This window comes from Hordeum vulgare, chromosome 6H (assembly GCF_904849725.1).
Source record: "Hordeum vulgare subsp. vulgare chromosome 6H, MorexV3_pseudomolecules_assembly, whole genome shotgun sequence".
NCBI classification, from domain to species: domain Eukaryota; kingdom Viridiplantae; phylum Streptophyta; class Magnoliopsida; order Poales; family Poaceae; genus Hordeum; species Hordeum vulgare.
This window is the reverse complement of record NC_058523.1, coordinates 15,296,629-15,303,319: the sequence shown is the minus strand read 5'-3', so window position 1 is coordinate 15,303,319 and position 6,691 is coordinate 15,296,629. Positions and strand designations below refer to the sequence as shown.

The 6,691-nt window shown below is 43.9% G+C and overlaps 1 pseudogene; it reads right to left on the bottom strand.

The window, feature by feature from the left end:
* Positions 1-2,094: 2,094 nt before the first annotated feature.
* Positions 2,095-2,178, bottom strand: LOC123406619 (annotated as a pseudogene).
* Between the last annotated feature and the right edge of the window lie 4,513 nt (positions 2,179-6,691).

Sequence of the window (6,691 nt, the reverse complement as noted above, 5' to 3'; positions counted from 1 at the left end):
CCGAGCCGTGTCGCGCACAGGACCGCGGTCGGGGAACTGACCCACGCCCGAGGTGGGGTCATCCGAGGCTGTGGTGGAGGCGACGCCACGTGGGACGACACTGGCGGGCGGGAGCGAGCGGGATTGGGGCGTCAATCCCGCGACGGATACGCCTGGCGTGGCTGGCGCACCGTGTCCCGAAGCCGATCTGCCAGGCAAATCAGCACAGGAGTTGGCGCCGCCAGGATCGGCTGTGGCTGGAGATGCTGTAGCTTCCGGTGGCTGCATAAAATCACGACTTTGCACTGCAAAATTGTCATCAGATCCTGGTGCACTGTTAGCAGAAATTGACACAGTATTAGTATGCACTTCTTCCTGAGGGATGGTAGGCGGGGTGGGAGGAAAAAGGGAAGGTAGAAGGACGAGCTCAGCACGGAGTTGTGCACCGGCATTTGGGTGGAGGGCTTCAAAGGGAAAAATATGCTCGTCGAAGATAACATCACGGGAAATATAGACTCTACCCGTAGATACATCAAGGCATTTATACCCTTTATGGAGTGGACTATAGCCGAGGAAAGTACACTGTTTGGATCTAAACTCAAGTTTGTGTTTGTTGAACGGTCGCAAATTAGGCCATACGGCGCACCCAAAAATACGGAGTGATGAATAATCAGGTGTAGTATCAAAAAGGCGTTCTAGAGGAGTTTGGTTGTGAATGACTCGACTAGGAACACGATTTATGAGATAGACTGCCGTGAGAAAGGCCTCATCCCAAAACTTTAGTGGCATGGACGCATGTGCTAGAAGGGATAGGCCGACCTCGATAATGTGACGATGTTTGCGCTCAGCAGAGCCATTCTGTTGATGAGCATGAGGACAGGACACATGATGGGTAATACCAAGGTGTTCAAAAAATTGATTTAACTTTTGGTATTCACCACCCCAGTCAGTTTGCATGGCAATGATCTTGCGATCAAACAAGCGTTCAACAAGTGCTTGAAAAATATGAAATTTTTGAAACACATCAGATTTATGTTTGATAAGGTAAATCCAACTGAATTTGCTGAAATCATCTACGAAACTGACATAGTACTTTTGTCTACCAACAGAGAGAGGCCCAGGGCCCCATACATCCGAAAAAATAAGCTCTAAAGGAGCTGTTGAGACACTAGTGGAACGAGGGTATGGTAATTGGTGGCTCTTGGCCATCTGACACGCATCACAGACAAGGTGATGGTCTGTTTTATTGGACACTGGAAGATTATGGTGGCGAAGGATCTGTTGCACAACCGGGAGGGATGGATGACCAAGACGTCGATGCCACCTAGAGGTAGATGGTTTGACTGCAGCAAGGAGTTGCCGTCCAGGAGCAGCCGGTTTGCCATCAATAGGATATAGTCCATCCCTACTTGGACCGTGAAGGATGGTTCTCCCCGTTTCCTGATCGTTCACAGAAAAGAACTCAGGGTAAACAAGAAGATAGGCAGAGTTATCTTTAGTAAGTTGGTGGCCAGAAAGAAGACTCTTAGAAGCAGAAGGAACATGCAATATATTGTTCAATTGAAGGGACTCATGAGGAGTAGGAAGAAGTGCATGACCAATATGTGCAATTTTCATACCTTGGCCACCAGCATTGTGAATTTGCTCCGGTCCCGTGTACCGATCCCGGACGGTGAGCTTCTCAAGTTCACCCGTCACGTGGTCAGTAGCCCCGGTGTCAAGATACCAGTTGGTATCGACACCGTAGGAGGCGGTGGCAACGTTGGCAGCTTTAGGAGGATTGCCTTGTCGTTTGGGATTGTTGTTGAAGGATTTGTCATATCTCTTCTTGCAAGACCATGCGCCATGCCCAGCTTGCTTGCAGAGTTGACAGATGAGCGGGCCCTGAGGATGCGGATGTCCCCCTGGTGGTGAGGAAGTGGCGGTGCCATAGTTGTTGGTGTAGGAGGCACCGCCGCCAGGGGAAAACCGAGCCGGGTTGCCGCGGCCACTCCCTTTGGAGGCGAGGTTGATGGAGTGGGCGTGGCTGGAGTTCTGCGCCTCGATCCGGGTCTCTGCAGAGAGAAGCAGGGAGAAGATCTCGCCGAGGCCGATTGGGTTGTCAGCCGCCGCACGGGTCGAGATTGCCGATACAAACGAGTTGTAATCGGAGTCAAGCCCGTGCAGGATGTGGGAGACAACTTCATCTTCATCAACGGGTGTGCCAGCCGCTGCAAGTTCATCGGCAAAACCTTTCATCTTGGTGTAGTAAGAGGCGGCAGAGAGATCACCTTTCTTCGTAGTGGAGAGTTGGCCACGCAACTGAATCTTGCGCGCCCGAGATTGGGAAGCAAAAAGCAACAGGATCATCTGCCACACGCCAGAGGAGGTAGCGACGTCGTGGACCTGAAGAAGTACATCCCGCGAGAGAGATGCCAGCAGGAAGGTGAGAACCTGCTGGTCCTGGGTATACCAGGTCGTATAGGCGGGGTTGGTGATGGTGCTCTTTCCTTCTTCCCGGAGACCTCTGTCTCCACGAGCAGGGTAGCAGGGGGCGCCGGAGAGGAACCATCTAGGTATCCCATCAGGCCGGCGGCCCTGATGTGGGGCAGCACCTGTGCCTTTCACACCAGAAAATTGTCTCTGGATAGTTTCTCGGTGATGGTGTGACCTAATGCGGCCAGGGAGAGGGAGGAGGACATGGCGATGGCTGAGGAGGGAGATGTGGCGTTGGACATAGGAAGAGAAAAAAAAAGGCTCTTATACCATGTGAGAAATAGATGGAGTAGAAACGTATGCCATCTTGGCAGGGACGCTGCGTGTTTATATAGGCACTAGGGCCAACCAAATATACGAAGATTACATAAGATTGGAAAGAGGTTAGGATTGATCTTTATCTACAAGAGAATAACTACAAAGATCAATCCTAACGGTTCTATCTCTAGTTTAAACATAATTACATTGTGTAACACGCAGCCACAATTACATTGTCTAACACAAGCAATCACGACGAGTCTCAAAAAGGCGTTTTGGCTTCATTGCCCATGATAGTAGTAGTGGAGGCCTAGAAGAAATTATGGCCCTCCTCGGTGGAAGGATTACCCATCCCTACCCAAAGTTTGCTCCGCTCCTTTCAATCATACCAGAACCATCTCAGTAGCAAGGCATGAGAGAACTTGTTATTGTTGAGGTAACCCAGGCCTGCATAGCTTGTAGGCCGACATACCATGTTCCAGTTGGCTTTCCATTTTGCACGGGTAGTCTTGTCTGAGCAGGACCAGCCAAAAACCCGCTCAATCTTGTTGAGGTTGTCGAGGGATGTCGAGGGATCCCTGTGGGACAATGAGGCGTTTGTATGGAGTACGCAGCCTGGGAGGTGCCGACAGAACAAACAAGGTGTTTTTTTTCATGTATAATAATATGTGATTTTGGGATCACTAAAGGTTCCTTTTATTATTCCGTGATTTACCATGGTAACATTTCTGATGAAGTTGTGGAGCTGCTATTCGCTGCTCAAACCCTAGTAATTTCTTGATTTTTGTGTCTTTTAACATAGTATCGACGCAAATGTTCATATATGTGTACATACACTCATCACTATGAACCCACACACGCACTCCCTATCTTTATGAGCACATTTGAGAGACCGAGTCGACATATCATCTTGATTATTTATGAAGTCACCAAAGACTGATGGAAACGTCTACTCCTACTGATCGCACATCGCCCAAAGGACTGAAATAAACCTAGGAAAAGGCGAGCACCAATGTCAAGTCTAAGGATGAAACTCTGATGGAGATAATACCACTGCCCTCCTAACCATTCAATCACAGGTTGGTTCAAAGGCGAACCAACATTAAGGTGAGTGGGGGCCTAGGGCCCCACTTAAAATTTGAAACTCTAGTAATATTTCCTTCTGCTTTTTGAAAAATATGCTAAAATTCTTTGAATTTTGAACGAATACGCCCCCACTCGCATACTTTGCCCCCAGTAAAAATACTTTGTAGGTCCGCCATTGGGTTGGTTGGCTCTCAATGTCGGTGTTGGTAATTGTTGCATACAGAGCATGGAGAGAAGAGGGTATTGGGGAGCTTGCAACATCCTCTAGATCCGGAGATATGATAAGGTTTGTCCTTGTTAAGAGTTTGGGATATGAAGCAACATGTGGTTGCATGGTTAGTTGGACAATGGTATCCCAACACACCTAGGTTTATGTCTTGATGCTCGCATTTATTCGTGAATTTATTTCAGAATTTTCGATGATGAGTGTTCAATGGGATGAGTTGTTCCAGTCGACTACAGGCGTCTAGTGGTGACTTCATCAATCTCTAGATGAAATATCGGCTCAATCTTTTGAAGGTGCTCATAGGAATAAAGTATGCATGTGTATTCACAATGATGAGTATATGAATATATATATAAGCGCATGTGTCTTTACAATGTTAAAAAAGACTAGTAAAAATGCCCGTGCGTTGCACCGGGCAAAAAATATCTCAAGGCCTCCCTACTAAAAGAATACTCTGCACCCTTGTACTAAAAGAACACTACACAACAGCGATTGATTCAATCTCGAAAACCTAGCTATCCAAATCTACCTAACAAACATGTCCATGCGTTGCAACGGAAGAAGAAGATGACATTTTCAAATTTAGCGAGAATTGTATGTATTTGCAAAACACAAAAGATCAACTAAACAAATGATCAAAGAATAAATGGGTTCTCTATAGATCAATGTAAGTTTCTAAAGGATGTTATATACATGTTGTTGAGAGGAAGATCTACGAGGATCTGGCGTCTTTCATGTTGCATCTCCCAAAATTCAATTGGACCCTCAAAAGTATTGGTTTTCCTGTTTACGAAAGGTTATTGATTGTTGGCTTCTTCTTTGCTGCCATTTCATTGTGTGTTGGAGCTTTTCTTCAGTACATGACAGCAGGGAGAAACCAAGATATGTGCTTGAACAGTTAATTTATGTCCTTTCTACCGGTGCGATCATCTACAGTTCTGAGTTACTACCGGCTACATCTATGCGCTTTCTAGTTTCCTTGTGCATTGCTGGTGAACAACTTAATGTTATGTTTCTTTTTTCTTTTGCGACTTCATACTGTAGATGCAGTATCAAGTGTCTAAAATAGTTAGTGTATATAGGCCACAAGCACAAGAATCCTGCTGCTTCATTATAACTATAGTATCTACTCCAAATACTTAATCATGGCATTACCTTGTCAAAAACTGAATGCAACTAGTTTTGTTTTTTCAATAGTTAATTGTCCTGACTAAAATAAGGATTTTGACATTGGTTATAGTTTTGTGGCAACTTAATGATAGGCTTCAATTATGAATCCAAAATTTATTTGAGTGCTAGAACACAATCATTGTGCACATGATACAGACAACAATTGGCATATACACAATACAAAAGAAATTACAAGTATATAGTACACGGGTGCAATCATGATACAGAGGTCATGGACTCCGACGGAATCTGCAACAAATCGAAGGAGATTGAGAGGGCTGTGAGAGCTGCCTGACACAAGAAATATGATTTTTCTTAGTCTATAGATTCAGTAAAGCAATTACAGTGAAGCGTAAGATTCCAACTCTATAAGACCACTCACATTGGCGCATATACTCTCAGTTTTGATCATAATAAGCCAATAAATGGATTTCGTTTCTTATTATACCATGGGGAAAGTTCATAAATCTCGAAAATAGGCAAAATAAAAAAGTTTATACTGCAGGTTATACAAAAAAGCATGTATAACTCTTTAAATTTAATCAGTGTTGAGTAAGTGCTTCCGTCTTATTTTTTTGTTAGGGGTTGACTATAGAGACTTAAATTTTTCTGTCTCGAATCTTTCTGACGTAATTAGTGGGAATCATGGCACACATTATCAGCTAGGTTTGAACTTTATGACACGTTAAACCGACATCACGGCACAACTTACAACATGCAACACATGCACTAAAATTTGTCAAATTATTTTGTAGCTAGGAGCATGATGATGGACGCAATATATAGACATGAGGAGGTGCTGGATGGAGATAAGTACGTGAGATTAGGTAACATCGCTGCATTGGATCAGTTCTTAAGAACTTCTAGCAAGCACAAATATATTTATGTGATCATTTAGAAGGTCTGCCCAAGTTAATTTTGTTCGTGTTTAACCACATATCCAATTGCATTGACAGAAGCCGAGTGGATGAAAACTTTAAACAAATGCTCCAATGACACCATTATGAATTGCGCATCAGGCGGATAGAGAGGCCAATCAAACAAATATGGTGATGTCTCGTAATGTTTGTGTGTAGTGCAGCCTACAAAAGGAATGCATGTAGAGTGGAGGTGATTAAGTATGTAGTTGACACAGTGTGCTTCCAAGAACTCTTACAAACTTAATCCTAATTGTAGCAAGCTATCTTGAGCATATCTGCATGAGAATTTGACCACGACATCATCATAAAATTATGAATTTGACAATGACATCACCAGCATAATGAAATTACAGAAGTCTAAATCTATATACATAGTTCCCAATCACTCTGGAAGTGAACTAAGTTTTTAGTTTCTCATAAAAAAGGCTTTTATATCTCTAGTATAGATTATACTGAATATTACATTAAATAGTGCCTATAAATCATACCTTTATTTGGTCAACTAAAACACATACTAACAGACTTCAAATCTGCAAGTTATTCAAATTCAGATAATCTATCGAGACACACAATGTAA